The 16,935-nt window shown below is 38.4% G+C and overlaps 1 pseudogene; it reads right to left on the minus strand.

The window, feature by feature from the left end:
• Nucleotides 1–575: 575 nt before the first annotated feature.
• LOC147372853 (transmembrane emp24 domain-containing protein 7 pseudogene) lies at nt 576–1,431 on the minus strand (annotated as a pseudogene).
• Between the last annotated feature and the right edge of the window lie 15,504 nt (nt 1,432–16,935).

Raw genomic sequence — 16,935 nt, forward strand, 5'->3', positions numbered from 1 at the left:
GAGAAAAAAATTAAACCGTGATGTGTCAATTTAAAATTTTATCAATATTAACTAACATTTCTATGGTAGATTTGTGTCCTCATAAAATTAAACAGTGCAGATTAGGGCTTTGGCTACAGTTAATCACATTTGGTTTTCTTAAAAACAAAACTTTATTTACTATAAACAACTAAAAGGTAACTTTCTTCCTCCACAACACATGTTGACATTAAACTAAAGGCTTTTAAAACATCCACAACTTACCAGAAAAGTACTTTTAAATAGTTAAAAGGTATCAAAATGACTAAAGTTTAGTGTGCAAAGAGTAGATAGTAACAACCCATAAAAATGTAGATCATTGTGTTGAATATTTTTGAATAGCCCAAAATAAGCCCCAAAGTTTTTCTACCTTTACAAATAAAAAAAAGGTGTCCTTTCCACAGCTTGGGGATATGCATTGTACATCCCTCCCCCCACCCCCACAGGTGTATGAGTAAGATTCTAAAAATGTTGCCAATATTAACTTCTTCTGTACCTAAAGTTAATTAGAGGACAGCAATATTACAGTGGCAATGTAATCAATTCTCAAAATGTAGTTAAGATTCAACACAAGTTGTCCTGGTTCTTTTATCTGAGAAAAAGCTTTTTAAAAGAAATACCTGCCCTATGCTAACCACCAGAAGAATGAGGGCTTCTCTTACTAACCAGTAGGTCACTCATGTATTTAGATCCTCAGCGCTGCTTCAGCCTTGAGCTTCTCTCAATCGAAAGTGAGTCTGATAGTCAATGACAGATTTCAGAGCTTCATGAATTGAAACACAGACAGATTGCATCTGGGTAAGAGCCCTGACTCGATTCTCACCAGGAAACAAAGGTGGATCTTCTCCAACTTGAAAATCAAAATATACATTTTTATGTGTGAAAGTAGAAAATTCTTTGCTGAAGCAAAATTTGTATGTCCCATTTTTGGAGGCTGTGAAGGTATAATTATCATACTGTTTCTTCATCTCCTTGTACAACAGGATCTTCTAGTCGACAATCTACATCACAGTGACCACCAGTAATTACCTGGAACTGGAGGGTGCACTTGGTGCCCTGTGTGATGTCCTCGTGGAAACACTGCTTGGCATTGTCAGGCAGCTCGAAGGTGCTCTCGCAGGCGCTGCCAGAGCCTGGCACCAGGAACAGCAGCATCAGGAGCAGCCTGCAGTACCAACAGCCCATGGCGGCCACCCAGCACTGTGTGGGGCAACCCGAGACGGTGGCCCCAACGGAGCTGCGGGGACTCGGGGTTGGGTCTGCACTGACTCACTGCACGATGCAGGCCTCGGCTGAGGTGGCATCACAAAGACGCACTGCCGAGATGCTCCGAGCCTCGGAGAGATTCAAGATGTGGAGCGAGTTGCTGGGTATGGTGGAAGGTACTGAGTGACCAGGGCCCAGATGCCAGAACAACCTGGGGAGCAGAAGTATAGCCAGCAGAGAACAGGTGAAAAAAAAAAAGCTATTTTTATTTCTTGATCTGACTTATTACATTAGCATAATGCCCTCAAGGTCCCACCACGTTGTCTCAAATGGCAAGATTTCCTTTTCTATGGCTGCATAATATTCCACTCTGTGTGTATGTACACACACATGTATATATGTACATGTATATATTGTCCTTAAAATTCTTCCAGTGATGTACATGCAAGTTGTTTCCCTGTCTTGCCTATTATGAACTATGCTGCAATGAACATGGAGTTGCAAATACCTCTGCAAAATAATAATTTCATTTCCTTTGAATATATATCCAGAAGTGAGATTGCTGAATTACATGATAATTCTGCTTTTATTTTTTGAGGAACCTCCAAACCATTTTCCATAGTGGCTGCAACAGTTTACTTTTTCACCAAAAGTGCCTATGGGGTGGGTTCCTTGTCTCCAAATTCTCACCAACACTTACCTCCTAATTTTTTGATGACAGGTATTCTGACAATGTGAGATGATATCTCACTGTGATTTAATGTATATTTCCCTGATGATTAGTGATGTTGAGCATCCTTTTGTGTATCTCTTGGCTATTTGTATGTCTTTTTCTGGGGGAAAAAAATGTCTATTCAGATCTTTTAATCGGGTTATTTACTATTTTGCCATGCAATCATATTAGCTCCTCATGTATTTTGGATAATAACCTGTTGTCAAATATATGGTCTGAAAATATATTCCTCCTTTCCACAGGCTGCCTTTTCGTTTTCATTTAAAAGCAGAAGCTTTTTAGCTGGAAGTAGTTCCACTTGATTTTTGCTTTTGGTGTCATTTCCAGAAAATCATTGTTAAAACCAACGTTATGGTGTTTTCCTCTATGTTTTCTTTTAGGATTTTATAGATTCAGATCTTACATTTCAGTCTTTAATACTAATACATTTCAAGTTGGTGTGCATGTGTTGAGTAAGATAGGGATGCAATTTTATTCTTTTGCACATGGTTATCCATTTTCCCAATACTTTCTGTTGAAAAGACTATCCTTTCCCCACTGACTATTCTTAGCCTCCTGACTGTAGTGTAATCTATTTCTCCTTTTAGAGATGTTAGTACTTGCTTTTATATTTAAATGTTCTGATGTTGGATGTATATATATAATGATGATTGCTTATCCTTGATAAATTGAACCCTTTATTCTAATATAATAGCCATCTTTGTCTCTTTTTACAGCTTTTGAATTAGGGTCTATTTTGTCTGATATAAGTATAGGACCTCGGCTCTCTTTTCGTTTCTATTTTCATGGAATATAATTTTCCATCTATTTAATGAGCCTATATGTATCCTTTTTTTTATTTTATTTTTAAACTTTACATAATTGTATTAGTTTTGCCAAATATCAAAATGAATCCACCACAAGTATACATGTGTTCCCCATCCTGAACCCTCCTCCCTCCTCCCTCCCCACACCATCCCTCTGGGTCGTCCCAGTGCACTAGCCCCAAGCATCCAGTATCGTGCATCGAACCTGGACTGGCATCTCGTTTCAGTATCCTTAAAAGTGAAGTGACTCTCTTGTAGCAACATATAGCTGGGCTTTGTTGTTTTATTCATTCAGCCACTCTATTTTGATTGGAGGATTGAATCCATTTACATTTAAAATAATTACTGATAGATAAGGAATTACTAATGCCATCCTATTGTTTTCTTGCCCCCACATTTTAGTTCCTTGCTTCTTCCTTACTTGTGATCTTCCTTTGTGAATTGATAATTTTGGATGATGGTGTGCTTTGATGTCCTTCTCTCTACCTTTTGTGTGTCTACTGTAGGTTTTTACTTTTTGGTTTTCAAGAAGCTTACAAAAGACACTTTACAGAGAGAACTGACAGTTAATTTTATTCAGATAGCAACTTAATTTCAATCCTCCACAAAATTTACCCTTTTTCTCACCCTCCTAAATATTATGCTTTTGCTCTCACAACAGAACTTCTTTTTATATTGTGTGTCCACTAACAAATAACACTTTGAAAGATTATTGTGTACAAAAAGCCATTGCCTGTGATTATATGTAAGAATTCACATAATCTTCACAGCAATCCTGCAAGATAGAGCTTTTAACATCCCTATTCTACAACGAGGAAAATCAAGTTCAAGACTCGTCCAAGGTCACCCAGCGAGCAAATGCGGTATTGTGAAGCCAGGCAGTCTGACTCCAGAATCTATGGTCTGAACCATGACTCCTTCCCTAGAAATCCTGGGTAAATGGTGTGGGAAATAAAAGGTAATCTTGGAGGTAGCAAAGCGATTGGCTCCTACTAAGGTCCTCTGGCGCCATCTGCTGTTGATTCGGGGTTGGCACTAGCAAACGGTCTGGATTCCCTCTAATGGTTTTGTCTTCCTCTTACTGAATCATATACGTGTGATGTTTTCTTCTTATGTTTGGATCATTTATTCAAATAAAGAGACTGAGATTAACTGGTTCTCATTTAACTTATGATGACTTGAACTGGTTGATTAAACTGGGAAGGATTCAAAAGCAGAAGATGATGATTCCAAAACGAGTTTTTCTCTGTGAGTTTTGGAGCTGGTCTGACTTGTGCTTACCTTAACCTGGTCCAAAGAACTTGAAATTACTTTGGCTTTCAGAACCATCGGCACGTAAGAGGACTTCAGATATATAACAGTGGTGGCAATCATAGTTTTTTCTGCACAGTGGTGGTTCCCAGATGTTGTTAGTGGCATCAGCACATAAATATTTTGAACCGATGAAGCCTGTGGAGTCAAGTTTAGAGGAAAAGTGATCTAAGCTCTGTCCTCTTGAATTTTTTCAAAATTATTTGAAGATGCTATCAAGTTAGATACACATTTATTCAACTTGAGACTAATAATTTCTTTCTTTGTTACATTTGCATTTAAGTTGCCCAGCAGGAATGAGGTTTGAGTGTTCCCAAACTGCTAGGATACTTTTACTGGAATATTAATAGAATTTGTTGCTGTTGTTCTTTAGTCACTAAGTTGTGTCCGACTCTTTTGTAACCCCATGGACTGTAGCCCACCAGACTCCTTTGTCCATGAGATTCTTTAGGCAAGAATACTGGCGTGGGTCACCATTTCCTCCTCCAGGGAATCTCCCGACCCAGGAATCAAACACATCTTCTACATTGGTAGGCGGATTCTTTACCACTGAGCCACCTGGGAAGCCCAAAATAGAACTTAAAGGAGAACAAAAGATACAGATTTAGATGATAGCCTTTTCTCAAGACAAGGGCCCCACTGCCTTAAAGTGTGGGATAAATGTGTGATTTACTAGAAATCCTAGGACACTTTGTTTAAGTATTTTTTCCTGAGATTAGGGGCAAGGATTTTCCCCCTGATTGGACTATTTCTTTTTTCTTTGAAACACAAGACTCCCTGTAATGGCCAATGTGACTAAACTTTAATAATTTTCATCTAATGTTTGAACAACTGGGAGTTGGTTTCCCTATATGAGTGCCTGGGAACATTGAAAGACAGTGAGCAGAAAACCACAATTTCAGGACTGCAAAGGAATCCCAGACTTTGGACTCAAAAGCAGCATCTGCAGCAGTGATATATTTCTGGAGAAAAGAAATGGGTAAATTGAAAACAGAAACTGAATCACAGATATAGGAAATTAAGATAGGGGTAAGGCAGAGGAACCAGAGATCAAATTGCCAACATCTGCTGGATCATCGAAAAAGCAAGAGAGTTCCAGAAAAACATCTATTTCTGCTTTATTGACTATGCCAAAGCCTTTGACTGTGTGGATCACAATAAACTGTGGAAAATTCTGGAAGAGATGGGAATACCAGACCACCTGACCTCCCTCTTGAGAAATCTGTATGCAGGTCAGGAAGCAACAGTTAGAACTGCACATGGAACCACAGACTGGTTCCAAATAGGAAAAGGAGTATGTCAAGGCTGTATATTGTCACCCTGCTTATTTAACTTATATGCAGAGTACATTATGAGAAACACTGGACTGAAAGAAACACAAGCTGGAATCAAGATTGTGGGGAGAAATATCAATAACCTTAGATATGCAGATGACACCACCCTTACGGCAGAAAGTGAAGAGGAACTAAAAAGCCTCTTGATGAAAGTGAAAGAGGAGAGTGAAAAGTTTGGCTTAAAGCTCAACATTCAGAAAACGAAGATCATGGCATCCGGTCTCATCACTTCATGGGAAATAGATGGGGAAACAGTGTCAGACTTTATTTTTCTGGGCTCCAAAATCACTGCAGATGGTGACTGCAGCCATGAAATTAAAAGACGCTTACTCCTTGGAAGGAAAGTTATGACCAACCTAGATAGCATATTCAAAAGCAGAGACATTACTTTGCCAACAAAGGTCTGTCTAGTCTAGGCTATGGTTTTTCCTGTGGTCATGTATGGATGTGAGAGTTGGACTGTGAAGAAGGCTGAGCGCCAAAGAATTGATGCTTTTGAACTGTGGTGTTGGAGAAGACTCCTGAGAGTCCCTTGGACTGCAAGGATATCCAACCAGTCCATTCTAAAGGAGATCAGCCCTGGGTGTTCTTTGGAAGGAATGATGCTAAAGCTGAAACTCCAGTACTTTGACCACTTCATGCAAAGAGTTGACTCATTGGAAAAGACTCTGATGCTGGGAGGGAATGGGGGCAGGAGGAGAAGGGGACGAGAGAGGATGAGATGGCTGGATGGCATCACTGACTCGATGGACGTGAGTCTGAGTGAATTCTGGGAGTTGGTGATGGACAGGGAGGCCTGGTGTGCTGCGATTCATGGGGTTGCAAAGAGTCGGACATGACTGAGTGACTGAACTGAACTGAACGGATTAAGAGATAAAACTACACTGTATGAAATAGATAAGCAGCAAGGATATTTTGTACAACACAGAGAAATATAGCTATTATTTTGTGATAACTTTTAATAGAGTATAATCTGCAAAAAGATTGAATCACTCTGTTGTACAATATACCTGAAACTAATAAAAGATTGGAGAAGGCAATGGCAACTCACTCCAGTACTCAACTACCACTTCAATTTAATTTTTTTTCCGGTGGCATCACGAGCTCAATGGACATGAGTTTGAGCAAATTCCAGGAGATAGTGAAGGACATGGAGACCTGGCATGCTGTAGTCCATGGAGTCACAAAGAGTTGGACACGACTTAATAATTGAACAGCAACAATTTAAAAAAAGAAGAAATGATAAATTGGAAAAAAAAAAACCATTTGTATATTCTCCATTAAAGGAAAATTTGACTGAGATTCATTTGCCTGTCTCTAGAAGAAGGAAATGGCAACCCACTCCAGTGTTCTTGCCTGGAGAATCCCAGGGACAGGGGAGCCTGGTAGGCTGCCATCTATGGGGTTGCACAGTGTCGGACACAACTGAAGCAACTTAGCAGCAGCAGCAGAATATTTTTAAATTTAAAGGCCAGCAAATGCCTCAATTGCTATGGATGATATAAGAAAGCCCATTAAGCATTCTACATATATCCTGGAAGAAATCTCAAAGGCTACTGTGGTAGATCACTGTAACACAGTCCTCAAAGAAATCACACTTCCTGAGGATTCACATGTGATAGTAATTGCAATTACTATCTTAAATCTGTATTTATATTTCATCCTTTGTAAAAAATTTAGAATACAAACTTGAAACTTAATTGTCTTAAATGTTTTCATAGCTAAAATGTCATTCTTCTGATTAGTTTGGATTTTTTTAATCTAGCAATGGGTGAATAATATTTTTTCTGGAGTTTCTTCTCTGGCAATTATAAAAGACATGTTTGATTTATAATAAATGTTAATTTTACTCATATTTTTTCCAAACTGTCTGACTATATATTTGAGAACAAAAAAATGTCATGCTTACTCAAGAACTATTTTTTTCTGAATAGCATCTATTAAACTATTGTGGAGTAAATGAAGCAACTTGTGGGGATTTTTCCCTGTGACTTGGAAACGGCAAACCTGAAAGAACAACACTTGGACAGTCTCTGCAAGGACTGACAAGTTTATTTCTATAGTCAAGCCTTTTTATAGGAGCAAGGAACAAAGAGCTTAGAGCATACGGCCAGCAGAACACGTACAAGACTAAGATATAATCAGTAAGAGATACTTCAAGGAACAACGCATTCTTAATGACCCATGTATTTATCTATGACCCATTTTCTCAAGCAACATCTTTTATGTTTAATTGTTAAATCTTGGCGCCGAGCATAGCCAAAGGCAGGAAATGTTCTTCAGCAATCAGTACACAATGCCTGGGTACTTCTGGCCCTTCACCATTTCCCCAAGGACCTTCTCCTTCAAGGCTATTTTGCACTGTGCCTCCCAACATATCCTCCTTTTGTTTTTAGTTTAAGCACGGCAGCTGCTAGTTGGACTCCATCATAGGAGGCATGGAGTCTTGAGTAGAGACATCTGTATAGAATTATGTAGTGCCATACCAGATAGGGTTCCTACTGTAACAATAGATATTAGACTAAGAATGCCAGCAATAATCCATCCTATTCTGCGCTTTGACCTCCTTAAGCCATATTTGAGCAAAACAGAGAAATACAGAGTCGGTCCATGGTTCTGTGAGATTAATAGGAAGCCACAATTCAGATCTTTGCTTGACTATTGCAATGTTGACATAATGATATGAAATAGTATGGTTTAAACACGTATACAAGGCATGTGTTATACAGTTAACAACCTTAGCAGAAAGATCTATGTCGAAGTTACCTACAATAAACATGTACGGGAGGTGCACACAAGATTGGATATAACCTGTACTATCGTATAAAAAGGTATAGTTTTGAGGTTTTAAGGCTTTTGCAGTCCCATACACACTGGCAAAGCACTCCAATGCAGCAGCAATCTTCCACACATGCCATTGCTCAGGTCCTACGGTAGGGGTTCAGACGTTGACGTTTTCTCTTCGGCTTCTCTATGGTCATTGACGTGACCTTTCGCGTCAGCTGTGTCACCTGTCGGGGGAGTCTGGTCTTGGGGTCCTTCTCAGTAATGGACATGGTGAGGTGGAACCCAGATTTCTTCTCCATCTGCAATGACAAGACCGTAAGCTCTGCCTAGGAGTCGTAAGATTCCTAGCAACCATTGATTAAACTGCTTATACCATATTGGTGTGTTGGCTTCTAACGGTTTCTTACTGTTTTCCTCTGCAAAATGTCTGTCTGCACGAGTATCAGAACTATCTTTTAGTAAATTTTAAAAATTTAAGGAATAAAGAGTTAAAGGTAATAACAATTGAGGGTTCATAGGATAAGAAGTGTATCTCCTCTTCCATATTCCCCCTTTCTGTTTTAATAAATGAGTTTTAAGAGTACAATGGGCTCTTTTGATAATTTTTTGATCCTGGGGGTTATAGGGTATCTCTGTGATGTGTGTTATATTCCATTCCATTAGAAATGAATGAAACAAGTGAGAGGTAAATGCAGGCCCATTATCTGTTTTTAAGACCGAAGGTAGTCCCATAACAGGGAAGGTGAGTAAAAGTGTGGAAATGGCGTGTTTGCTGGATTCTGAAGAGACAGGCACTGCCCATATAAAACCTGAAAATGTATCAACTGAGACAAAAAGCAAAGAGAACTTTCCCAAGGAGCAATGAGTGAAGTCAGATTGCCAAAGGGAGTTAGGCTGTTGCCCACGAGGATTAACTCCTGAAACTGTGGTACGTAAGTGCAGAGGAGCGCAGACATCACAGAACTTAATGATATGTCTCGCTTCAGTGAGGGGAATATGGTATTTAGAGTGCAATCTTTTAGCATTGGTATGAAGATTAGCGTGTTCATCCATAGCAGACGTAAAGACAGGAGCTATGAACCTATCAACAGCATCATTTCCTGCTGCCAGGGGGCCAGGTAAACCTGAATGAGCACGTATATGTGCAATGAAGAAAGGTTCCGTACATGATTGAATTAAGGCTTGAGTCTTTGAAAAGATAATATATAACTCTTCATCTAGGTTGTATAAAAAAGCGGTAACAAAATCGGGGAAAAGGGAAGCAAGGTATTTGGAATCAGTATAGACATTGAAGGATAATGGTTGAAGAGACAAAAGAGCATATAAAGCATATAATTCAATTCTTTGTACTGAAGAATAGGTAGTAGGTAATTTCTCTTTGATATCAGGGCCGACAGTCCCAGCTATGCCTTTCTTGTTGCCATCAATGAAATAGGTAGGTGCATTTGAAATAGGCTGGGAGGCAATGATATTAGTTACTATAAATTTAGTAAATTGTAAAAAGTCCCGTAATTTTCTTTTCGGCAAATGGAATGAGATAACGTTCTGAAAATCACTTAATGCTATTTGCATGGTCGTGTTATACTGTAAGGCAATTTGTAATTCCTTTTTTGTCAAGGGGACATGTATTGCATATGGATCAAATCCAGTTAAGGTTTGTACACGGCTCCTTCCTGATACAATTAGCTGTCCTATTTTCTCAATGTATGATACGATTTTCTTTGACTGTTTAGTATGTAGATATACTCATTCTATTGGGCTGTTTTGAGCTATGATTGCAGTAGGTGAATGTTTGGTGGGAAATATATATAAATAGACTGGTTGGGTATGGTCCAGCCGAGTTGAGAAAGATTGTTGAATGTATTTTTCAACAAATGTTAATTCTTCTTTCGCTTTTTTTGTTAGCTGTCTAGGACTAGTAGGGTCAGGAGGTCCCTCTAAAATCTTAAATAAATTTTGTAATGCATAGGTGGGAATGCCAATAGATGACCGAAGCCAATTAATATCTCCTATTAATTTTGAAAATCGTTTAACATGCATAGAGAATGCACAGAAATTTGAGTTTTTTGAGGTTTTATCTTAGATTCTTCCATAACATGTCCCAAGTAATTAAAGGGTGCTTTCAATTGAATTTTATCTGGCGCAACAAGTAGGCCATGATTTTGAAGAGTGGTGGTGACTTTGTCATATAGCTGTTGTAAACAGAGTTCAGATTCCATGGAAAGGAGTATGTCATCCATATAATGAATTATGAAGGCAGTAGGATATTTATCTCTGATAGGTTGTAATAAAACAGATATGAGATATTGGCAAATGGTAGGAGAGTTCATCATTCCCTGAGGTTAAACCTTCAATTGAAATCTTTTAACAGGAGCCATGCGATTTATAGAAGTAACTGAAAAAGCAAAACGTTTTCTATCTTTAGGATGCAAAGGTATAGTAAAAAATCAGTCTTGTAAATCAATAATAATTACAGATTAGCCTTTTGGTACCATGGAAGGGGAGGGCAATCCAGGTTGTAATGGCCCCATAGGAATCATAGTATTATTAGCATTTCTTAAATCTATCAACATTCGCCATTTTCCTGATTTCTTTTTTATTACAAAAACAGGAGAATTCCATGGGGAAAATGAAGGCTCTATATGATTTTTCTGTAATTGCTCATTTACTAATTGTGGGAGAGCTGCCAACTTTTTTTTAGTCAGGGGCCATTGAGGTGTCCATACTGGGGCATTAGATTCCCATTCAAGAGGCAGTGGTGTTAACTCGGTGGCCCCCACCAAAAAGGCTCATTTAGAGAAATTGTGGCTTTTGTTCGAGAAAATCTTTTCCCCATAAATTAATAGGGATATTGGTAATATATGGTTTGATATAAACTACAATTTGATTAGGACCATAAGCTTATAAATAGGATGTACTGATGAAAGTTTGTGTAGCATCAGCCTTATTTATCCCCAATAGTCTGGAAGGAGCCATAGTCTTACCCCATTCAAGGGGCCATTCTTCAGTTCTAATAATGGAAATGTCGGCTCCTGTATCCAACATACCTGTGAAATTTTTTCCCCGTATCTTTAGAGTAAGCATAGGCTTTTGATGTTCCTTTAATAAGGTAGATAGTGCAGCAGTAAGATTGGTGCTACCAAAACCTTCCTGCCTAATTTTATCAGATGCCCTCATTGGTTTGACATATGGCAAAAGTAATAATTGTGCAAAGCATTCCCCTTTTTGTAGATATACATTTCCTAATTTTATGACATTCACTATGACATGTATCTCTCCTTTATAATCTTCATCCACAACTCCAGTCAATACTACTAAACCTTTCATTGTACAGCTGCTACATCCCAAAATTAGTCCAACTGTTCCAGGTGGGATCAGACCATAATATCCAGTGGGGATTTTATGAGGATTATATAATTCTATTAATTCCATATCATAAGGACTAGGTATATCAATGCAAGCACTCTTAGATGTAGCTGCTTGCGGTGTCATAATGTTGGGTCCTCCTTTTGTAGTGGGGCTAGAGGATAGCCCCTTTATTAGTTTCCCTGTTGTTTTTGTTGTGCCTCTGGTGTCAATGCATTTCCATCCTTATCGAATTTGGATAACATTTATTCAACCAATGGAATCCCCTTTTACATTTTGGGCAAACTCCCAGGGGTCTTTTTTTTATTAGAAGTATTATTATTTTTAGCTGTCTGCATTGGCATGTGGCATTGTTTTTTCATATGGCCAGCCTTCCCGCAGTTAAAACATTTAGCATTAGCAGCCTTTTGCACATTAAAAGTTTCTAGTGCCGTTAATTTTGCTCTATAGGACATAGATCCAATATCTCTACAAGCTTTCAAATACTCCATAAGAGAATCGGTTTCTTGAATTGGTCTGAGCACAGATCGACATTCCTCATTAGCATTTTCAAAGGCAATTTTTTTTAAAATAATATTTTGTAAGGTTTCATCTCTGATAGATTTTTTGATGGCATCTTTTAATTTTTCTATAAATTGGATATATTCCTCTTTTGACAAATGAACCAACAGAGTTAACACTATTAACCTTTGCCCATGCTCTGCAAGAAATTTCTTTAATGAAATGCAACATCTGAGGGGTAAGATTAGCTAATTGTGCAATCAGCTATGGCTCCCGTTCCAGTAAGTATTTATAGGTCAAATTGGCAGGGTTACCATGAGATTGCTGGTCAATCATCATTTGTTGGGCCTCATCATTAACCCACATTTGCCATTAAAGTAATTGTTGAGGATTTAGAACCATCTTTGCTACTTGAAAAAAATCATATGGCATCCAATGATCAGCCCATCCTCTGAGGAGTTCTACACAGTAAGGAGAAGTAGGTCCATACAGAGAGCATGCTTTCTTAAAGCTGGACAACATACCAAAATCTAGACCAGCCCAAGCATTCTGGCCTTGGGCAAGCTGATCAAACTGTATTGGGAAAGCGAAAGCGCAAGCAGGCATCTCCCGAGGAGGAGTGAAATGATTAGTACAAGCAAAGTTAGCAATTGCTGTTACAGGCGGAGCAGAAAGAAAAACCTCAGGTTTGGGCTGTTCGCTGAATGAAATGACCTTTGCTCTAAGTGGTTTCAGTTTTGACATATCCTGTATACATACATCTCCAAGCTGTTTTTCCAGGGATTGTGTCTGATTGAGCATAACATTCTTATATTTCAAAGCACCTTGCATATCTTGTTCCTTAAGCTCATATTCATGTAAAGACCGAATAGTCTCTACTTCCAAATCAACTTTATGCCCTTCAATTTGTTCTATGACAGCCCGTATGAATGACCATGTAACCTTGCCGATATGCTCACAAAACATTATTCTTAACCCTTTTCCATATGTCTAGATAGAGCATCCCCTCCTCTGGGAACCACGGATTATGTTCCAGTAAAATATGATAGCAGTCATTCAACTGATCTCTTAAAACATTAACACCATTTTGTTTCAAAAAGTGATGCATTATAGAAATGAAAGGGATCTTACTGCTATGTTGTCCCATCCTGCTTACCCCTTTCTGCAGGGCTCGCCACTTTGTTCAGTCTTCCTTCAAGTCCCTGTTCGTGGCGCTACTTGTGGGGATTTTTCCCCGGGACTTGGAAACGGCGAACCTGAAAGAACAACACTTGGACAGTCTCTGCAAGGACTGACAAGTTTATTTCTGCAGTCAAGCCTTTTTATAGGAGCAAGGAACAAAGAGCTTAGAGCATACGGCCAGCAGAACACGTACAAGACTAAGATATAATCAGTAAAAGATACTTCAAGGAACAACGCATTCTTAATGACCCATGTATTTATCTATGACCCATTTTCTCAAGCAACGTCTTTTATGTTTAATTGTTAAATCTTGGCGCCGAGCATAGCCAAAGGCAGGAAATGTTCTTCAGCAATCAGTACACAATGCCTGGGTACTTCTGGCCCTTCATCATTTCCCCGAGGACTTTCTCCTTCAAGGCTATTTTGCACCACGCCTCCCAACACAGCTAAGGTATAATGAAAGTTTACTCATGAGTTTGCTGCTGCTACTGCTAAGTCTCTTGAGTCGTGTCCAACTCCATGCAACCCCATAGACGGCAGACCACCAGGCTCCCCCGTCCCTGGGATTCTCCAGGCAAGAACACTGGAGTGGGTTGCCATTTCCTTCTCCAAGGCATGAAAGTGAAAAGTGAAAGTGAAGTCGGTCAGTCAGGTCCGACTCTTAGTGACCCCATGGACTGCAGCCTACCAGACTTCTCCATCATTGGATTTTCCAGGCAAGAGTACTGGAGTGCGGTGCCATTGCCTTCTCCATTCATGAGTTTGGCTCATAATAAAATGAGTTATATTGAAAAACAGAAAAGAACTCACACTTGCTGTATCTACATCTCTGTGATGTGTCACCTCTTCTCATCAAGAGACAAAGTCTATTTCTTCACACCCTTAAATTGACATTTCACGTATAATTTTGTAAAATAAGTGATTTGCCTTGACCAGTAAAAAGTGACAGAAGTCAGACTGCGTAAGCCCCGGAGACTTGGTCATAAAAGGTCTTGTAATTCCTATTGGCTCCCTTTTGACACCCTAAACAATCATGGGCCCTGCATGAACCATCAGATGACTGTGGGCAGCCCCATAAAGGGACCCAAGTAAGTACAGCAGAACTACCTGGGCTGCCAACCCTCAGATCATGAGAAATAATCAAGCACAGAGCACCTGATTTTAGAGGGGTGGGGTGGGGTGGGAGGTGGAAGGTAGGTTCAAGAGGGAGGAGACATATGTTAAAAAGAAAAAAAAGAAGAAGAAATCAAGCATTGTTGTTATTTTAAGCCACTAAGTTTTGGGGTGATTTTTGGTTTTTGGTTTTTTTGCAGCAAGAGAAAATTAATACATCTTTTCCAGAGTTTGTTGTGGTCCACATAGTCAAAGGCTTTGGCATAGTCAATAAAACAGAAATAGATATTTTTCTGGAACTCTCTTCCTTTTTCAATGATCCAACGGATGTTGGCAATTTGATCTCTGGTTCCTCTGCCTTTTCTAATTCCAGCTTGAACAGATGGAAGTTCACGGTTCATGTACTGTTGAAGCCTGGCTTGGAGAACTTTGAGCATTACTTTACTAGCATGTGAGATGAGTGCAATTGTGCGGTAGTTTGAGCATTCTTTGGCATTGCCTTTCTTTGGGATTGGAGTCTGACACAACTGAGCAACTGAACTGAACTGAACTGACCTGAACAAAATCTAAATATCCAGCCAAACTTTAAGTACACTGGCTCGTTGAGAAGTTTCCTAGTTTAAAGGGCTTCCTTGATAGCTCAGCTGGTAAAAAAAAAAAATCCGCCTGCAATGCAGGAGACCCCGGTTCGATTCCTGGGTTAGGAACATGCCCTGGAGAAGGGATAGGCTACCCACTCCAGTATTCTTGGGCTTCGCTTGTGGCTCATCTGGTAAAGAATCTGCCTGCAATGCTAGAAGACATGGATTCGATCCCTGGGTTGGGAAGATCCCCTGGAAAAGGGAAAGGCTACCCATTCCAATATTCTGGCCTAGAGAATCACAGTCGGACATGACTGAGCAACTTTCACTTTCACTCACTTTCTAGTTGGAAAATGAAAGTACAGTCTACACAGCTACACTCCAGTTTGCCCAAATATATTAAATATATTAGTGTCTCCTATGAACTAATAGTCCATAAGACTAACTCTTTTTTTAAATCTTAAGTTCCCCAACCAGGGATAGAACCCAGACCAGACCCTGGTAGTGAAAGCATCAAGTTCTAACCACTGGACTTCCAGGGAATTCCCATAGAACTAAATCTTAAAATGATGAGATTTTCTACTTGGAAAAGAATTTTTCAAATGAAACATTGAAATGCTTTGAATTTTAAATCCTTTGATTAGAAGTAAATACTACATTGACAAGAAGGAAAAGACTAGACACATATGGACGAGTGTATATAAACTAACAAATTCTTAATAATTTTCTAAGGAAAAAAAAATATCCTTTAAAGGGCTTTTGAATGAAAATAAAGAAATGTTACTTTGGTTTTATGATCTCAGGGTTCCCGCACTGTTCCCAAAAAAAAGTTCAAAAGAAATACAAATGGACAATAAGCTAATGGGCAATCAGCCCATAAAAGGCTGAAGAGAAAATAAAAATGAATACAGAAGATTTCAGGTCTAAATTCCCTTCAAATGTATTGTTGCAAATTGAAAGATATTTTAAAATCTTCTTGTCCTAAGATCTTAAAATCAAAAAATAGAAGTTACAATAGCAAAAATAAATAAGAATTAAATTTTAATCCAAATTAACTCAAATTGAAGTAAATTGGTATATGAACTTTGGACATACAAGATTTCTGTATATTTTTGTTCTGATTTTTCCCACATTGTAAAATAAAAATGCAAATATGGCATTAACCCTTATGTAAGACTTTGAATTTTTCTTTCTAGAAGCCTAGATTAAATGAAACATCCTAAATTACTTATACTTGCTGTAGAGATAAAGTAAGTTATTACCTTTGTCATTATTAAGAGCATATAAAAGTATGTAGGTGGGCACATGGATGTTTAAATAAGTTTATTCTATTAATGTTTAAATTTAATAATTCAAATAATGTCTTTTAAAATGATTTTCTTAATCTTAGTCATTAGTATAAATTCCATAGACTACTAACTTAGCCCATTTGCACAACCTGAGTAAAACTTTAAGATGCTGCATTTGGAGTCACAAAGAGTTGGACACCATTTAACAACTGAACAACAAGGGTTAATACCAAGTTAGAGAACAAGTTGGAATCCAGCAACACTAAGTATGCAGGTGATACAAATCAGTGGGAATTCTTACACACTGCCGGTGGTAATGGAAGTTGGCATACTTAATTTTGAAACAATTAAGCATTGTCTTATAGATTAAACATTCATAATTCTACTCCTTGGGATATACTCAAAAATCTCTTGCCCATGTGCACCAGGAGGCAGCAACAAGAATATTTTATAGCAATAATTCATTCATTATAGCCCAAAGTGGAAACAACCAAAATATTAATCAACAGAAGGATGAACAAAGAACTTGAGTAATATTTGTGAACTGCAGCTCTGCACCAAAATAAGAATGGTTGCAAAATACAATGTTGAATAAAGGTAAGCTAATCTCAGAAAACTACAACAGAATATCATTTTTAGAAAACTCTAAAATAAACACATTACTGTTTAGAGAAGCATAAATGTGTGATAAAAGTATTTTGTAAAAAG

Source organism: Bos grunniens, chromosome 5 (assembly GCF_055505025.1).
Source record: "Bos grunniens cultivar Pamir isolate PY7600 chromosome 5, Bosgru_T2T1.0, whole genome shotgun sequence".
Taxonomy (NCBI): domain Eukaryota; kingdom Metazoa; phylum Chordata; class Mammalia; order Artiodactyla; family Bovidae; genus Bos; species Bos grunniens.